Source organism: Octodon degus, unplaced genomic scaffold (assembly GCF_000260255.1).
Source record: "Octodon degus isolate 3935 unplaced genomic scaffold, OctDeg1.0 scaffold00096, whole genome shotgun sequence".
In the NCBI taxonomy this organism is placed as follows: domain Eukaryota; kingdom Metazoa; phylum Chordata; class Mammalia; order Rodentia; family Octodontidae; genus Octodon; species Octodon degus.
The window spans coordinates 9,927,526-9,948,021 of record NW_004524672.1 but is presented as its reverse complement, the minus strand read 5'-3'; the positions used below and the strand labels follow the sequence as shown (position 1 = coordinate 9,948,021).

Sequence of the window (20,496 nt, the reverse complement as noted above, 5' to 3'; positions counted from 1 at the left end):
GAAGGAAAAGGAAAGGAGAGGAAAGGAAAGGAAAAGAAAGGGAAGGAAGGAAGGAAGGAAGGAAGGAAGGAAGGAAGGAAGGATAGATGGAAACAAGCTTTAAATTCTGGTTTCAGAGTTTGAAATATCTAGATTATACCTAAGGTATCCTTTTTGCTACCTGCGACACCTTGGGCAGGTGACTATACTTAATTACTGCCTTATTTTGGAAGAGGAAAAGAAAGGAGAAGGGAGGCGAGAGAAAGGGATGGGGAGGGTGAGGAGCAGAGAGTTGAGGGACCAGAAAGGGAGGAGAGAGAAGAGTTTGTGGAAAGATCAAGAGTAGAGTATCAAGTAATGGCTGATCCTTCTCTTTGAAAGCACACTTAAGACTTTTGGTACTAGGGATCAAACTCAGGACCTTGACCTTGCCAGGCAGGAACTTACGCTGCTGAGCTATCTTCCTGGCCATGGAGATTTTTGTTGCCTGGCCCTACCCCTGTGCCAAGTTGGTTCAAGAAATGCCCTAATGATAATGCACATAATGAAACTAGGTTCTGGTCTCATCGTTAACTTTTCTTCACTGTCATCCCAAAGCATAGGCTCTTCAAACAATTCAGGGAATGATCTAAGCCCAGATCATGAAGACACATGAAAACCAGGCTAGTGGCCTTGGGTAGCCCACCCTCCACCATCACCACATGAGCCCATTCCAGTCTTCAGCAGAGACTGAGACATCATGGCTTTACATCAGATGGGCCTAGGTTTAAATCCTAGAGTTGCCAGTTATCAGCTGTCTTACCAGCCACTTTTAGCCTCTGCTCTGCCACCAGAAAAATGGACTAATACCCACACTTGTGACACTGATGGGGGATTCCATGAGGTAATATTTGTGAAGGATGCCTTCCCATTACACTGTGTCCTATCTCACCACATCAGCTCTTATTACTTCTCAAAGATCTTCATTCTCTCACTCTATCAGACCTGCCCAAGAGGCCAGGGTTTCCCCTTCATTCTCTTTGCCCTCTTTAGCGGGTGGGAGGATATAATAGTGGAGAGTGAAGCTACAACTCTGTCCAGGAGCACATAGGCACATGTCAGCCAAAGGCTTCTGTGTAGCAGATCCAACAGCACTATCCCCAGGAACCCTGCTCACCACTGTCTCCTGCTTCCTAATGTGGCTCTGCTGTCATTTCTGGGTTTGTTTTGTTTTTTACTGTGACATCATTCTTATTTCTAAAGTAATATGTATTCTGAAAGGGCTTTTTAGGAGACAGAAAAACATGACCCAAAGATACATCATCCAAAATAGTAGCTGGATGGTTTTTGATGGAATTAATCTCAGTTTCTTCAGAGTGTGAAAGAAAAAACCCACAAATAGCACCAACAAAGACATTCAATAGTAATGTCCAGGTGTTTGGAAGACCATTATTTCACTCTCTTTTCTCCTGTCTCCTAGGTTTCCACAGTTTACGTGGATGAGCAGTTACAAATATCAGTCAAGATGCAACCAGAAGAATCTCTCTATTTTGTTTCTCACAGACTATCCTTCTATCAGCTCACTGATGAGAAACCTTGGTGATCTGGAAGAGAGCACAATACCCTGAGCATACAAGCCACACTGCCCCTTACAGGCTGCATGGACACTGCTCTATTTGGTCTGGTTTGGCTTTGTTTGCGTCTGGGTCTGGAAGAAGCCTTCCCTGGCCATTCTGTTCTGCTGCCACTGACCTCCATGGCTAGTCTCTGGCTCCCGACACTGGATGGAAAGAGTATACAGAGAGACCTGACTGTAATCTTGTGTTTAGGGATCTTCCAAATTAATTACAGCTCAGGGACCTTGTACATTAATTAAATAATAGTCTACTTTGCTTTGTCTCCTTTTTAAAAGAAAGTGGAACAATGTAAGGTAGCAAGTGTGTAATCTAGTCATGTTATTACCAAATCAGTTTCTTTGTTACTTGCTTTCAAAGTGAGAGCTTTTCCATGATTCTGGAAATGCAAAAGAGGCTAAGATAGTTGAAAAGTTCTAAATAGCTTGAGATATGGTATAGATCTGACTTATATTATTCAGATTTTCTGGCTCAGTCTGAGGCCTAACTAGTTCCCTATTTAGAAGAGAAGGGAAATGAAAGACTACAAAGAGAGGTTCAAACAGAAGGCTTGAATAACATTCATAAGTTTAACTTTTGTTTTAATATGGTGTCAGGGATTGGACCTCATGTATACTAAGCAAGTGCTCTACTACTGAACCTCAGTCCCAAGATTAACTATTTTTTTAAACACATTCTATGTGCCAAGTACTAGGCTAGCATGTTTACCTCATTATCCCAATTCACCTCTAATGCTACCCTCTAGGCTAGTCACTAAAATCATTCTCATTTCACATATAAAAAACTAAAGGCTCAAAGAGTTAAGTAACTCAACCAAGGTCACATCAGAGTGGGAGAGCAGAAGACCCAGGAGGTGAACTCCAGAAAGTACACCTGAATCACCAACTAGAATGTCTCCTAGAACCACCCTAGGCATGACACATCCATTTCTCCCTCCCACCCTTATCGCCATAAAGAGGCTTCTCCCTGTTCTGAGGACTCATGGCTCCAGGAAAGCTCTCACCACCTGTATTACACCTCCAAATGGCCCAAGTGGCTGAGAGAGAGGAAAGACAAAATGCCACCATGAAAAGGGAAGCCTGCTTAAGCCCTGTGTAGCCTCCAAGGGTACCAGAAAATAACAAAAATGAATCTCTAGAACCTAGAGGCTTCAGACTTTGAATCTCCTTTTAAAAGCAGCACAGCCCCTCCAAGTCATTGCAGGAAGGCCCCTCGGCTCTGCCCCCAAAGAAAAATAATGGCAGAGGGAGTGGAAGTAGAGTTGGGGGCTGGGGCAGCTGCTCTCATAAGAGCCCTTTGTGGTGGCTGCCTCTGAAAGGAGGTTTTGCTAGACAAGGTGGAACTTCTCAAGGTGACAAGCAAATGGTACAGACTGAGCTGTGACCCTCTGCTCACTCCACAACTACCCCCTCCCCTTCAGAGGGCCAGAGCCCAAACTGTCCCTGGAGCCCCACCCAGCCCCAGCACAAACCATGGCTTTCTAGTCTGGAGAGCAACTAACAAGCAGCAAAGGGGCTCGCGGGATGAAAGTGGTTTCCTGGGGGGACGAGTCCGCAGAGCCCCTCAGAAAGCGCAGTGGCAACTCTCATTCCTTCTTTTCTCAGCTCCCACTCCTTGCTTCAGAACAAGTAGCTCCTGTCCCTCTGGCACAGGGAGGGGGTTCTGGTCAACCTAGGAGAGGGACAGCCAGTCTGAACAGCAGTGTAGCACCTCAAATTCTGCTATCTCAACATTCTTCTCCTTAAATGTAAATGAAACAACGTGGCAGAAATTGGAAAAGGAAAAAGCATCAGATTTAATAGTAAAAAGAAAGTTCTTGGTTCTGTCCTATGCCACCAGCCCTGTGCACCTTTCACTTTCTTTCTGCCCTAGAGGCTAAGAATGGTCATGAGATGCATCTGCACGCTCAGAGGTGATTTGGAGGACTCAGTAGTGCTCTCTCTAGGTTCTCTGCTGCCCAGGAGATTCGCTTTCACTCCAGACTACACACTGGACAGCTGGGAACACAACCCACAGGGAGGCTCAAGGGCACCCTGCCCCCAGTCGCCTGCTGCCTGCTCTCTGTAGGGTGACACAGAGTCCTCTCTGCCCTGAGAAATCCTACTCCATAGGGTGAGGTACTGCTTCCCCAAACACACACATGCACATACGTGACAAGGGGCTCATCTTCATGACCTTGAGTAGGTAAAAATTTCTTACCAGGACACAAACCATAAAGAAAAAGACTGATAATATTAGATTATATTAAAATTACACATTTCTGGTTATTGAAAGATACAATTAAGAGAGTAAAAAAGCAAGTTATACAGTAGGAGAAAATATATGCAATATATAAAACCAACAAATGGACTCACTTCCAAAACATGTGGTGCTCGCTTTGGCAGCACATATACTAAAATTGGAACGATACAGAGAAGATTAGCATGGCCCCTGCATAAGGATGACACACAAATTTGTGAAGCATTCCATATTTTTTAAAAACTGTGAACAATTCTTAAAATCAGTAAGAAAAAGAATAACCCAACAAAAACTGGCAAAAGGCTTAGCCACATTCAAATAGCCATTAATGACATGAAAATGTAGAGTCTCATAATCACCATAACTGTTAACAAAAAAAAGCAGCAACATCCAATGTTAGACAAGATGTGGTACAACTCAAACTCCCATGTATTGCTTGTGTGAGGACAAACTGATATCACCACTTTCGAAAAGGACTTGGTAGTACCTACTAAACTGAAGTACCCACATACCTGTGGCCCAGCCACTGCACCTCACTGTATCTAACACAATGGACAAGGTGTGGCATGCAGTGACATACATATTTCTTACAGTGAAATATTATGCAGAAATGAATATTAACAAAAATACTGCTACATATAGCAATATGGGATTTCATAAACATTTTATTGAAAGAAACACAAGGAACATATTTCATCTATTCCATTTATGTGACATTTAACAATAAGCAAAATTAATAATCATATTAAAACTCAGGACAGTGGTTACCCTTTGAGGGAAGTAGGTATTGGGAGGGAATAGGAGGCTGCTTTTGAGGACTAGAAATTTTCTAGTTCTTGATTTACATGCTGGTTATGCAACTGTACATTTGGCAATAATACTTTGAGACTTACAGTACTAGCACTTTTTAATTTTAAGAATGTACTAATAAAGCTGCTATGTAAACTCTTTGGCATTATTCATAATAGCCAAAAATGGAGACAACCCAAATGTCCATCAACAAATGAATGCATAAACAAAAATATGGTATATCTATGCAATGGCATAGTATTCTGCCATAAAAAGGGATGAAGTACTGACAGATAGCATAATATTAAGGGAAAGAAGCTGACACAAAAGAGCATATAAAGTAGATTCTATCTGTATGAAATATATAAAATAGCCATAGGAGCAGAAAGTAGACTAGTGATTTCTAGCATCTAGGGAGAAAAGCGAATAGAAAACAAGCGCAAATGGGAACAGGATTTCTTTCAGGATGACGACAGCGTTCTGGAACTAGTAGTTACAGCTGACAACCCTGTGAATTCCCTAAAACCACCAAGTTGCACACTTCTGGCATACATGTTTCAGTACATTTTATGGTATGTGGATTATAGCTCAATATTTTAAAAGGATTAAAGAAGATAAAATCTCTCCTTTTCTGTTCTCCTTTGCCTGTTCCCCATGTTGTTCCCTCCTTTATGGCCTGAACAATTTTTAAAGGACATCAGTGGAACAGATGCCTGCCCAGTGACTGAGCCACCAGAATTAACAAGGAATGAAGAAAGACCACAGGACCTGTGGAAAGACCTCATTTTGAAAATAAATCTACCATTTACATATTTATTTTATAAACTTGGCCAAGCACCTTAATTTCTCTGAGTTTGTTTTCTCACTACATGGCTGCCCTGAGGGTTGTTAACAAGACCACGTAAGTAACATGAATGCTGTTCCCTCAAGAGTTCCGAGCATTCCCAGCTACTTGAAGGCAACTGGGAAAAGTATTTTACTTTAGCAAGACAGCACAGTCTCTTGCTAGGTGTGGTGGCACATGCCTGTAATTTCAGCGTTCAGGAGGCTGAAGCAGGAACATTGCAGCAAGTTCAAAGCCAGCCTGGGCTACATAGTAAGTTAAAGGCCAGCCTGAACTCCACAATAAGACCCTGTCTCAAAAAAAAAAGAAAAGAAAAGAAAAAAGAAAAAAACCGGCCTGGCCGCTGCAGTTTAAGTGTCTAACATTCAAATCCCTAGGTTTACTGCTTCATATTTCAAGGCCTTAGTTTCTTCAGCTATGTATTGGGAGTAATACTATTACCTGCCTTAATGAGTTAGTATGAAGATTAAATGAGATAATGCATGTTAACTGCTTGCTATAGTGTCTGGCATGTAAGTACAGCTCAGTAAATATTAACCATTATTCAATCATTAAACAAAATTGTCAAGTATACCAGATAATGTGCCATGTCCTAAGGATAAAAGAGTTCACTACCCTCAAGGAGCTCATAGTCTGGTTAGGGAGTCAGACACGTAAACAAACAAATACTCTGCATGGCCAGCCACACACTGAAGTCTTTGATTCCCAGTCAATAGCACCCGGTCTGAGGCATTATGAAAGAAAGCTGGATATGTAAGGAACAGAAGGCGGGGCAGCATTGAACAGACTAACCCTGAATCAACAGTAGACCCTTCTTTCTCTACAAATTGCCTATAAAAATCTAGATAAATAGGCATGCAGACTTCCTCCCTGGCATTAGTGCTAACTCCCCAGGGGCTGAAGGGCATCTCTTTTATTTCTATTTCCCTCTTCACTTCAAGTGGCTGGTTCTTTCTCTTTCAGATCAGTTTTAATGTCACTTCTGACTCCTGACTATATAATCTCTAGTGTATTTACCCTTATAGTACTCTTTTCTCTTGTTCCTTAAAACAATTACAATTTTCAGTTACTTACCTGCTTATGTATTTCTTATCTCCCCACTAGCTTGTGAGCTCCTGGAGCCAGGGACTATTCATCCAGCAAATATATGCTAGTATGTACAATATGCCAGGACCTGAAGTAGGTGCTAGACATTCAGGCTGGGGATAGAGAGGTGGCCACTGCCCTCATGAAGTTTAGGGCATATGCTTGGGGAGGGAAGTTTATCCTGATTATAACCCCCTCATCTGGATATGAGCCCTTGGCTGTTAATCTCTCTTTTACGTCAACTCATTCTGCAGCCCTAGATGTCCATGCTCACAGCCCAGCAGAGTTTAAACAAGGGTAAATGGCACAATCTGTGAGCCATTTCTGCAAGCTCTTTCCAAAAAAACTATCCACTATCCACAGCAGTAGTATAAGCACAAACATGGTAGGTATAAAGCAAGGGACATAGTGGTTGAGGTGGAGGGTGGTGATATGGGAGGATATAAAGCAAGGTTCTCCCTAAGGCCTGAAGAGATGAAATAACAGCCTAGGAGGACTGAGTCGCCAGCATCTTTCAAATCTAGTGCCCTGAGGTTCTCGCAGCTGCTTCCTACAGCTGTGCTGTTCTCCCATTGAGTCTGACTTCATCCTAAAGGCTGCCTCCTACTTAACCGGCCTGAAGTCTAAGGATGCTGAGTTAGACCCCAATCACATATGTTGCAAACTCTATGGAGACAGACCAGGGGAACACTTTTCCAGGACTGGGAGATGATAAAATTCAGAAGATTGTTGAATAAAACTGCTTCAAATACTTTGTTAAGTGAACAACAGTGTGTGTATACATGAATGTGTATATGCAAAATTAATGAATAAGTCCTTGCTTAATAGCAGGAAATAATGTCCTGAAAGCAGAATCAGAGAGCGTCTCAAGACACAGACACAAACACATTTATTCATTCAAGAACCACTTACTTGGCACCTTCTCTGAGCCAGACTGTTCTAGGTATAAAGAAATAAATGAATGATTGTTGGTCCAACTAAATATGTGCAATTGTATGGTACAGATCTACGCACCACCTGCTTTGAGAGAAGAACAGAAAGCAGGCAGGATTTTTCAACCTGTCTGGGATTTCCTTGCCCCATTGCTGGACTCCCCGCTCTTTGACCTCACTAGAGATGAACAGAAGGAATGCGAAAACAGGCTTCTGGAGGGCAAGGTGGAGTAAAGACACATCCACCAAATTAAAACAGCATACTGAATTAAAACTAAGAAGGAAATTCAAGGTAACCAGCTAACCAGTAGCTCTGACTGCTGCAAATGACCCCCAGAATTAATGGTGTGACTGCAGGAAAGCTAGCATGGAGAATAGTGCTGTGTGGGAGTGATACTGTGAAGGTAAATCTGTAGCTTGTCCCAGGAAAATGAAATTCTCTGGAAACCTCAGTACTCAAAATTCCTACCACTCTTAGATGAGAAGAATGCAGGTCCTCTAATCTCCCTTGATTCTCTTTGAGCAGGGAGTTAAGTATTATGCTGTTCTCCTGGTGAAAGGACTTTTAGAATATTCTACATGAACACATGGAACCCATCCATGATAGGTTTATCCTGGAATACCCTATGATTTGGAGAAAATGGGTGTGGAAGAATAGTAACTCTGCAAGCATCCAATGATGGTAGGAGAAAAATATGCCTTTTTCATTCAGCATCAAAGTTTTATGATTATAATATCTAATATTTCTTGCCATATTACTATGAAGCTCATTAGTACCACTAGTAGTGTTTCTCCTGACTCATATTGATCTCCATACTCCAATACCTGGTTCCTTTGATGATCGATGAGATATATTTTCTAAATGGTCAGTACAATATGACTAAGGAAGGAAACTTACTGATAGCAAATACAATGCTACAAAGTAAACTTAGTTCCTTGGGCACGTTCTCTTCTTCTTCAGCCTCCCTTGAAAAGGCAAGATGAGGGAGAGCAAATCTGTACTATTTGACACCAATTCCTTGAGCCCAGCTAATTTAATTTAGATCAAGCCTGGACACTTGATGTAAGACAACTCAAGCTCTAAACCAATCAAATTTTCTGTATCAGGTACATTGATCCATAAGCCATAGAGTATGTATGCATTTTTAAGCCTTTTTCTGTGCCATGAACTCATGGAATCTGACAAAGGCTGGGGACCCATTTTTCTTTTTCTTTTAAATATGTTTGGTATAGGGTCTCACTATGCAGCTCAGACTCCTACTGATCCTCCTGTTTTCAGCCTCCCCAATGTTGGGATTATAGGTGTGTGCCACCACACCCGGACTCAGTTGCAGGCTCAGTGCACCCCAGGCGCAGGACTGGCAGGGCATGTGGGACCAGGGATTGAACCTTGGTCCCTACACTTGCCAAAAAAGGTGCTTAGTATGCTGAGCTATCTCACCGACCCTTCTTTTTTATTATTTCAACTTCTCAAATTCTGTCTATGTATATACAGTCCAGGTTGGCCTCAAACTCATGCATATCCTCTCTTGGCCTCCTGAGTGCTGGCATTACAGGCAGGCACAGTCCAGCTTTGTTTTTTGGGTTTATTTTAGTGTGTGTGTGTGTGTGTGTGTGTGTGTGTGTGTGTATACTAGGGATTGAACCCAGGGCCTCATGACACTAGGCATGCACTCTAGGGCTGAGCTACATTGCCAGCCCTTTTTTGCTTAATTTAATTTTGAGAGGGGCTGGCTCAGTTTCCCACTCGGCCCTGAACTTGCAAGCTGCCTCAGCCTCCTGAGGCGCTGGGATTACAAGTGTGTACCACACTGTGTCATACATGACAAGAGGGCCCTTTCAACATGCATAAACGTGCATGAATCTCAAAGGACACTACACAATGGAAATGCTGTCATTTAAACACCAGAGAGCGTATTGGTAATAGTACAAATATACGCTTCTTACTAACACATTAAACTATAAGATCTAGCAATAGGTCTCAGAACTACCATAATTTTAAGCAGTAACAAATATAAACTGCATTTCAAGATATCTAAAGCAAGTATTAAATGACAGAAAAATATCTGTGGCTTCTACTGGTGACAAAATAACACTGTTGATTGATGATGCCTTTTTGCTTATGTTTTAGAAATGTTAATTTCAGTAACAGATTAATGACTGAAAGGATGCAATTTTCCCCATTCATTTATAAAACCCTAAACTCTAAGCACTGATTCCTAAGGAATCCATGAACCCCAGTGTAAAAATTCCTGCTATGAAGACTCCTTGGATAGCAGTGGATGCTTACTTAGAAAGAACACATAGAACTAGTTTAGGGTTAAGAGATGAGGCAAGCCAAAGCCACAAGTTAGTCAATGGTTTATAGGAGTAGAGACAAACTGTCTGTGAGGCACAGAAACAAGAGATCTTCTGCCTTCCCAGGTCCTGTGGGGTCTGGACAGACATTCTGAACTGAGGGATTGAAAGACTTCTCTGTGCCTTTTAAATCTTTTCACTTAAAGGAATTCAAGAGAATTTCCTCCTAAAGTTAATTACACAGACAATACGTTAACAGATGTGTTCTTTTGAACATGTTCAGAATATGTATGTTTTTGCATACAGTTTGAATATCCTTTATCCAAAATGCTTGGGATCAGAAACACCATGGATTTCAATATCTTTTTAATTTTAGAATATCTGGATATAGATAAGACATCTTAGGATAAGATCTAGGTCTAAACACAAAATTCATTTGTTTTATATATACATTATACATATAACCTGAAGGATTTACATAGTATTTTTAGTTGTCTGCATTTGAACTGAAATGAGGTTAGGTATGGAATTTTCCAGTTGTAGTATTGAGTCAGTGCTCCAGAACTTTCAGATATTAAAGGATTTTGGATTTGTGAATTAGGGAACCTCAATCTGTATTAACATCCTATCAGATTACCAAGGCCAAATGATTTCAAAATACATACCTTCTCAGTTCTATAAAACCATAGCTCCTGATTACCAGGAGCCTGCAGAGATACTACCAATGTCAAACACCTCAGAGGAAAAGGAAACACTGCCTTTCCTCTGCCTAGTGGCAACATGTGGCAGGTAGGCAGTTTATCTATAGAGAGAGAAATTGAGCTCATAGGAGCCAGATAAATGCAACAGGATGAACAATCAAAGATGAAGCTACAGTACTATCAGAATCATTATAGATGTCTAGGTTTAAGGAAGACCAACACGGGGGGAGAAACCAAAGCCGTCAGAGGTCCCCTGGAAAATGTATACCACATTTTCTACTGTATTATGAGAAAAAAAACTGAGGTGGATAAATGGTGTCCTGAACACTTCCTTATTACAAAAGGAACACTGGATTCTCAATGACTAAGCTTCCACTAAACTGATGTAGCTGTGGGCTTCCTTCTGTAGAAAAGGATCATTCTCAAGGCTCCTTAGCTGCTGTTCCTTCTGCTGTTAATCCTTAAATCCAGTGCCTAAGGAAAAATTAAACAGGCCTAACTAGGTATTAAAGAAATCCTAGAAAAAAAAGAGCATAGGAAGAAAAAAAAAATAAAGGTTAAAGATACACAGTCATGTGTTACTTAACAATGGGGATGGGAACATGTTTCCGAGAAATGTGTCGTTAGGCGATTTCATCATTGTGTGGACATCACAGAGAGGACTTACACAAACTGAGATGGCTACAACGTCACTAGGTGATACAATCTTATGGGATCACCATTGTATATGTGGGCCATTGTGGACTGAAATGTTGTTATGCACAATGTGATAACAACAATTCAGATCTCAATTTAGAAAAGGAGGGTAGCAGTACTTCAGGGAAGTTGTAAGTGGGTACTAGGTGAAGTTGTACTGGAGAAAAAGACTGAATCTGCAGGAGAGTCAAGACAGGTCAGATTAGGAGGAATGTTTTTAAGTGCATATGATCAGGCTTGAAGCTAAGAGGTATTTCCTGAGACTTCTAGTTCTTTGGTTCAAAGGTTCTGCATCCCTGTTCTGATTCTAGGGTGCAGTATTCTAAAACATCCAGATCACTTCTGATCTGGTGTAGTACCTCTTACACTCTTTTGAATCTGGATTTCACTGAGGAAAAAAGAATATTGAACTTTACATTTCCTAACTGATAAACTCTCTACTTCTTGCTTGTGGGTGTAGGATCCTAACCCATTCTCAGACTCATGTTATAGGCAAGAGCAAGCAGCTTGACACTAAGCTGACCCTGGGCAACAGAGCTGCTCCCTCAGAGTTCATCTCCAGGTGAGGGGCTGAAGGAAGGACCAAATCTAAGCTCTTGTTACAGGGCATCTAGAACACCTGCTAATAATAAAACATTATCTGTCAAAGCCTTGGCCCTCCAACCCACCAAAACAGAGGGTGAGAGTGGGAGAGGAATTTTACGCCCTCTGATTTTTAGCCAGCAAATAACCACCCCTGAGTCTACCTCAAAGCCATTATCCAGAGAAGAACATCCCAGGAGGCACTGATGGGATATAAATGATTGCATCAATTTCTTCCAAAAATGGAAAGTGGGCAGTGGATATGGGAGAAATCTAACTATCAAGGTGTCTTTTATAAGACATATGGGAAAATAAGGCAGGAAAGAGAATGGAAATAAAACTCCTCCATGATAAAGAGAGAAATATAGTGAGTAGAGCTCTAGTTCCCAGATGCTAAGTCTCATTTTGAGGGGGTGTATCTTTTTTTCTTTTTTCTTGAGATGGGGTCTCACTATTTAACCCAGGAAAACTCACGACTTCCATGCATTGGTCTCTCATTCTAGGATTACAGGCCTTCCTGGATTGAGAGTTATATCTTTTACTGAAAGGTGACTGGTTATTTGTTTCCTAGTAGTCCTGGCTGTTCAAAGATCTCACCACCTGCTCTCTGCATTGGTTTCTGGATAATGAAGTGCAATGCTTTACATCTAGTGTCACTATCACTTAAAAACTATCTTCTCCCCACCTTATCCCCTCCTATAATCTAAACCTTTGATTGTTAAGATTCCTTAACCTTTTCCAACCTCTTGCGCCAATCTTTAAACTGGTTCAGGAAAGCCCTTACCACATGACTGGCAAATAATGCTCAATGGGGATGTACCACATACAGTAGAGATTAGTTCCTAAAACAAATTCTTTTTTTTTTTTTTTTGTAGTGGAACCAGGGATTGAACTCAGGCCCTTGTGCTTTCCAGGCAAGTGCTTATTCTACTAAGCCATCTCCCCGGCCTCTAGAATAAATTCTTAACAGGATGGGATCTAGTTCTAAGAGGTGGGGTATGAGCAGCATAATAAATGCAATCAGAGAACTAAAGGCAGGTTTCAGGGTAAAAAGTAAGACAGAGCCATTTTTAATGAGATAATAAGGAGGACTGATGGCAGAAACCCAGGTAAATGCTGGGAGAAGCAGTAAACTCATCAAGACTACATTATGATAAGGATAGGGCAGTTGCCTGCTGTGTGTGAGGCTCTATGTTCCATCCCCAGAACAGCAAAACAAAACGGAACAGAACAAAACCAACCAAACAAACAAACAAACAAAAAAAAAGTATAGCAGAACTAGTCCTAAGCAAAGAGCAGGAGGCTCAATAAACCAAAATTTAGGTTGCGGAGGATGTGGAAACTCACTCCTTAAGGGGGCCTCAGGTACACAGCATTCTGTCTCACTCAGAAGTATTTCCTTAAATTGGACTCAAAGCCCAGAAAGCAAGAGACAAACTTAAGACCATTTGAAGAAAGAAGGACATGTGAGTTTTAAGATTTACTTCTTTCTAAATAATTCAGTGCAGAAGGAGTGAGAGGGCCTGCTTCATGAAATTTATGTCTTTTTTAAAACTCCGGACTTGGGCTGGGGAGATGGCTCAGTAGAATAAGCATTTGCCTGGCAAGTGCAAGGGCCTAAGTTCAATCCCCAGTTCTGCAATAAATAAATAAATAAATAAATAAATAAATAAATAAATAAAAATAAATAAAACTCTGGACTTGTAGAAGTATAAGGTTGATAGCATTTTGTAAGACTAATCTTCTAGGAGGAGAATATCTGATGAAGCAGGTGAAAAAGTTTTTAATAGCCTGGGAAAGATTCTGTAGCTATAAGGTTCTACAGAGACCTCTGAAATGACTTCTTGATGGACTCAAGTTTCTATCTGTGCTCTGTAAACATTTATAAAATTACATATTAATTCAACATTTACACATTGAGGGCCTACTATGTCTCAAGTGCTCTTTTTGGCTTCTAAAACATAAAAATCAACAAAACATACACAAATCCACACCTTTATAGAGTTTATATTTCAGGTGGAAGACTGAGTGGGAGAAGAAATATGAGAGTAGAACAAGGGTTTGGGGATGTGAAGGACAGGAGGGTGTGTTGCAGTTTTAAAAAGGGTGGTCAGGGCAGGCTTTGATGAGATGACATTTGAGCAAAGATTTGAAGGAGGTGGAAGAGTTAGTATATGGTTGTCTTGGGAACCACTGCTGGAAGCAGAGGATCCCACTCATGCAAAGGCCTAAGGCAGGAGGGTACCCAGTGTGTTCAAAGAATAATATGATGACCAATGCCAGAATAAAATGAGGGAAAGACTATAGAAGAGGTCAGAGATTATAAGGGTTCAATGAAGAGATCCTGTAAACTATCATTAGGATTGCTGTTAGTGGACTTAGATAGGATCCACTGCATGGATTGGAATATACTGGCATGAACTATCTTAGAATCTTAAAGGATCACACAAGCTTTCACACTGAGGAAAGATTACAGGAATCCAGGAGGCCACTGCAGTCATCAAATAAAGAAATAATGGTGGCTCAGATCAAGGGATGGACTGGATGTAGATTTGAGAGAAAGACAGTCAAACATGACTCCAAGATTTTTAACCTAAGTAAGTAGAAGGATGGTGTTGCCATTAACTGAGGGGAAGGTTGTAAAGGAAACAGGCTTGGCATGTGCATGTGCAACTGCATGTGTGTGTAGATAAGTCAATTTTAATATGTTGAGTTTGACATGTCATTAGACTTCCAAATAGGCTGAGAAAGTCTGGGGAAAATAACTGGGTTGGTGATAAAGGTACAAAGATGGTTTTTAAAGCCAAGAGATGAATCATGGCCATCGGCATAGCACATGGAGGCAGCAAATAGAAGAGCCAAGGACTGAGCCTCAGAGGTAATGCAGAAGAGAAGGAATCAGCAAAGAAGGCTATGAAGAGGCAACTCAAGTAGAAGATAGTCAGGAAAATGTATGACTCAAGTAGCCAACAAGCAAAGGGCACCAAGAAGAAGGGCACCAACAACATAAAAAGCAAGATGCAAAATGAGAAGGATTTGTTGAATTTTCCAATGATAAAATCAATGATGTTTTCAAGAAAAAGTCTGGTGGAGTGATGGGGACCAAAACCCCACTGAAATGTTTTTAATACAGAACTAGAAGCCAGCACAGTGAAAATAGACAACTCTTTTATTTATTTTTTGTCTCAAGATAGACAGTTCAGGTCCAGAGTTTTACAGTTCATGGAAGCTAAAAAGTAGGGTATCAGCTACTGAGCAAAGTAGAGTGTCCCAAAGAGGATTCTGAAGGTGGAAAAATAATAATACATTTGATGCAAACATGATTAACCTACAGAAAACAAAAGTTAAGGAGAGTCATATGCTATATTTATTTTGAAAGATGACTCAGTAAGTCTCTTGATGGGTTGGATGATGCTAAGATTTTTAACCTGAACAAATAAAAGGATGAAGCTGACATCAGCTGAGAAGGTTATAGGGAGAAAAGGACCAGCAATTTGGAACAATTCCTGTGATAAGAGATAAAATCTAATGAATAGGTGGAGGAACATCTTTTAGACAGAGGCATGGCTATTTTTATCTATGCAAAAAGACAAATGCAGCAAGTAGAAGTAGTGCAAAAGTTCATTTCTGACTGATTCCTCTTGCCCTGCCCCCACCACAGGAAGGAAGGCCAAGGTGATAAAGGCTTGAGGAAAAAGAAGTACAAAGAAAATAGTCATCTAGGATGATGGGGGAGTGAATGGATTAGAGAAATATAGTATCACTGGCTGTATTAAGGATACATTTGAGAACTATGATCAATAATGTAAATCAAAACTAGACAGCATGGTTGTAGGTTTTGTTTTGCTGCAGATGCAGGTATGGAGGTAGAAAAATAGAGTTTAATAGTATAGAACCTAAGAGATGGGCTACAGAATCAAGAATGTATGCAAGAGAAGGGTTTTAATGATTGATTATGGAAGCTGCGTGCAGAAGAAAGGGTATCACAAGAGTCAAGTCAGTCAATGAAAAGGAAGGTACCATCAATGGACTAGGTGCCTCTGTAGGATTAAAGGAATGCCAAGTCAAGGTAGAAGAAGAGAATGTAAAGATAGGAAAAGGATCCAGAAGTGATAACAAACACTATTCTAGTCCTGTTCTTCATCTAAACTGATAATTTTAATTAAAATGATGGCTAATCACTCTAAAAAAAAAAAAAAAGGAAAAGGAAATGCTTAGAAGTATGGTGTATGAGATAATGTATGAGATTACAAAGGAGTTGTAGTCACCGTTAATGACAAAGCTTAGAGTAGACTCTAGAGCACTTTCTCCACAGTGGGATACTGACACATGGGACTGGACAATTCTTCACTGTGGGGACCGTCCTGTGCAGTCTTAGGATGCTGAGCAATGTTCCTGGGTTCACCCACAATACCAGTGCCAGCAGCACCTCTCAAGTAACAACCACTGCTCTAAAGTTTTTCCAGGGAAGTCACTGAACAAAGCAGAATAGTTAGATAAGTACAAGCAAAAGTGGCAATGAGTCAGGAGCTAAAGTCCTCTTGAAAGGAATGGAAATGATTCGATTAGTGCATTGCAGGAACAATGAAGAGGACTAAATGATGTAATCTGATGACATGCAATTCAAACCAGGGCTTTTTAGGGAGGAAGGCACAAGGATGGCCAGGAAGCAGAAATTAGAACCAGACAGAACATGTGTCCCAGCTCCATACTCAGTGGTAAGAAGGAACAGCCACTGTGGGTCACAGAAAGAAGCACCCTCAGGATCAAGCCAGGTTTCTTACCAAGAAGGAGAAAGTAAAGCTCAGAGGTGGAACTGAAGAAAAAGACTTGGCTGGTGATGAACAATTAATACCAGAAGACATAGTACAAGGGCCCAAGAATTGGAGGCCAGGATAAGAGGACAGAGTGGAAAGTGCAAGATGTATTCCTCAAACTGGGAAGTGTGAGCCAGTAGGAGGCCCCCTAAGGGGATAAATGGTATGGCAGAAGCAGAACTTTAAAACAAAAGAAGGAAGCTTTCTGTTATTTTGGCAAGAATATGGACATAAGGTAAGAATCTGTCAGGAATATGACAAATGCCAAGGAATCACCTGTTACATCCAGCTAGGTTAGAACTAGTCTAAAACAAGTACATAATTTTCTCCACTTAACCAATTTTAACATTGGAAAGTCAACCAAAAAAATTTAAATCTATCCAGAGTATGAAATGGATTCTTCAAGGACTTAGGAAGTAAGAAAACACTCATAAAAGATTTGTGTGAGGTTAGTATAAATACACATCAATTCTTAAGTAGACAGAGTCCTTAGGGCCAGTTAGGAATATGCTTCTGCACAAGAGTGTCAGAAGTTAGGCTCAGAGGAAGGAGAGATAGCTCAGTAGAATAAACACTTGCCTGGCAAACACAAGGGCCTGAGTTCAATCCCTGGTTCTGAAAAAACAAAAAACTACTGTCTACTTGGGGCTGGGGAAATAGCTCAGCAGAATAAGTGGCAAGAGCAGGGTCCTGAGTTCAATCTCCAGTACTGCAAATAAAAAAAGAAGTTAGGCTGAGTGGTTCTGAAGAAGAATGAAATTTGGACAAGTATCTAAAAATCTGATCTAGTGCTACACACCAAAGCAGTGGAATATAGATTCCAAGATGTATCAAGAATCTCACCAATGCAGATGTAAGTAAGGAAAGGGGCTTGGAGTAGCAAATACAGGAAGTTAAGAATTGAGCTAAGAAATGGCAAAAGAAAGCAAAAAAAAAAAAAAAAAAAAAAAAAAAAAAACTAGATCAAGATAAGGAAATCTTTGCAAATAATTTGACGTGTTTCCTCTCAGACTTTTTCCTGTTCTTGTATACACACACACACACACACACACACACACACACACACGGATGCCCCTCCTCTCCAAGTAGAATCACATTACATCTATTCTTATGCATCTAATCCCTGGGCTTCATTCAGTGACTTCCCTACACAAATTCTAGAGCAGTGGTCCTCAACAAGGGAAAGTTTTGTCAACAATGAACATTTGGCAATGTGTAGACATTTTTGGTTCTCAGTATTTGAGAGGTGCTCCTGACACTAGTGTCGTAGGTCTATTCGTTTTTAAAATGACTTCATTGTATTACAGTTTATGAATAAGTGATTATGTTTCCATAAATATGTATTTGCTTCCAATTTTCTCTATTATAAACAATACTGCTTTGAACATGCTTGTGCAGACATTCTACACATTAACAATTCTATAGATTACATTCATAGTTGTTAAGGGATATGCCTATTGCTGTCCAAGAAATATCCTCCAAGAAGTGTACCAATTTACCTTTCCATCAAAATTATATGGTACTCAATTTCCCATACTCTTGCAATGTTTGCAAACCGATCAAAGAAGATCCATTCTTATTTTAATGTGACTTTGTTTTGATGAATGAAAAACATGTTAGTTTAAAAATAATAAAAACAGCTTTCAAGTTTATTTTTATACATAAACACTGAACCAAAAGGATACCATTTTCATTAAATAGACTGATAGCTCAACAAAAAGAAACCTGAGTATACTATGAGATAACTATTACTTTGAATGCTTATAATGTGTCCAACACTGAAATATACTTAAGTATATTATCTTTCTGAACGCTCATAATTCCACAGAGAGCCTTATCATCATTTTACACAAAAAGAAACTGAAACCAGATAGGTTAAATAATTCTCTCAAAGCCACACAGCTAGCCAGGTTTCAAACCTCACTTGACTCTTCAGCAACTTGCTTGACAATGATGGAATAGTATGTAAGCTGTATAGTCAGGATTCAATGTATAAGAAATTTATTTGGTAGAACTTATATTATCTGTATGAATAATATGATAGTACTGGGAAGAATTTATTACTATCCAAACTTTTTTTGGGTTCTAGTTTTAGTGTTTTAGGATCTGTTTTCTTTTTTACGTTTTATTGAGAAACGAAGGGTGGAACAATGAAAGAAAAAAGAGGAGAGAGAGTGCACCTTGGTGAACTGCAAGCAAGGCCACTATATTGCATGGCTCTAGGAGCATGTGGTGTATGTGACTGAAACTCACTGGAGTTGTGTAGTATGCAACTTAAGGGCCCAACATGGTGGCCCAGAATCAAATAAAGAACAACTCAAGGAAAAAAATTCTTGCCCTTAAGTAGGCCAACAAGCTAAGGGGGAAATAGTGCCCCCTAGTGGTTGAGAATAATAGTGATAACTACAGAAATCTAGCTAGAGCCACCTAAGCAAACGAAACCCAGTAGGCTGGTTACACAGGTGAAAATCAGGGAACATGCAAACTTTCATTGTTGTTTTGTCTGTCTAGTGTATTCTCTTACAAGAGGTCAAGATCTATCAAGACTGCTCTTTGGATAATCAATGGGTCCCTAGAAAACAAAAGGAAACAAGAATATTACCCACAACTCAGGTCTCAAGAATAAACTGCCTACACGATAAATGTAGAACACACAGGAAAACGGTTTTTACTATATACAATATGGTGACAGAAAAGGGTAATATACACAAATATACTAAAGACTAGATAATCATCCTGGAAACTTCTCAGTAATCTTCCAAAAGCCATCCCCCATCCCCCAAAAAAAGAAAATTAGGAAAACCTTGAAAATGTTCTCAAGGGAGAAAATGATGCTGAAAGAAACCCAGATGTGGTGAATATAAAATGAACGGAATTTTGGATTCATTCCTACTGTCAGCTTCTCTTAGAATTGAGGCAAAGGCAATTGCAGACTTGGGAAGAAAGGCTTAACTTGACCAAATTAAAATGGCCTAAAGCCATGAAGAGACCATGGATAAAACAGAAACATACATCAGCTAGGGAAGAAGACAGGCCCTGAGAATCAACACAGAGACTTGAATGGAACAGGGAGGATTTGCACAAGGTTAACATGATCATAGCTGAGTACTGATCACTCCTTGATTGGGAAGAGGCTATTGTGGTTAATATCATTTTCTAGTTTAGTATTTATCATTTGTTTCTTATACAGATTACCAATTTTGAAATAATTTGAATGTATTTTATAAAATTAAAATATAAGCCTTCACATGATCTTCCAAAAACACAGGATGTTCATCAAGAGTGTCATTTGTCACTGTTGCTTAAAGTTTCTGCAGAAAAGGCCAGCAAGATAGCTCAGTGGACTAAGTGCCTGCTTAGGCAAGCACAGGGACCAGGGTTCAAATTCTGGTACCACATGCCAGCTTGCCCCACCCCAGTATACACTGAATAGGTGACTGAGTCCAGGTATGGTGGTGCATGACTGTAATCCCAGTGCTCAAGAGGCTGAAAACAGGAGGATCGCTATGAGTCTGAGCTGCATCATGAGACCCTGTACTGGAGCCAGTGAGATAGCTCAGTGGTTCAAAGTGCCTGCATAGGCAAGCTTAGGCAGGCGCAGGGAACTGCGGTTTGATCCCCAGCACCACATGCTGCGCCAGGGTGGACTGAGCTGGCCAAAGAAAAAAAAAAAAAAAAAAAAAAAAAAAAAAAAAAAGACTCTGTACAAAAAAGAAAAAAGACAATAAAATAAAATAAAGTTTCTGCAGAAATCTTGTCTCAGTTGCTGAAAGGTCAAAGAGCTGACTACAAAGCAACATCTAGAAAGATGCAGATGGAAACCCAACAGGAGATGGCAATGCCAGACAGGAATCTTTTTTATTATTGTTCAAAGGATTTAGCATAGTAAGAGACATAGTAAATAATAACAGCAATGGGCCA

General features: G+C 40.2%; 1 protein-coding gene and 1 non-coding gene across 4 annotated transcripts in view; one reads left to right on the top strand and one right to left on the bottom strand.

Moving 5' to 3' along the window:
* The window catches only part of Nhej1 (non-homologous end joining factor 1), an 89,426-nt gene that overhangs the window by 9,605 nt on the left and 59,325 nt on the right, over positions 1-20,496 (bottom strand). The window lies entirely within an intron of this gene.
* LOC111818598 lies at positions 3,961-4,067 on the top strand. Its single transcript, XR_002822553.1, has one exon. It is a non-coding gene; the product is annotated as a U6 spliceosomal RNA (small nuclear RNA).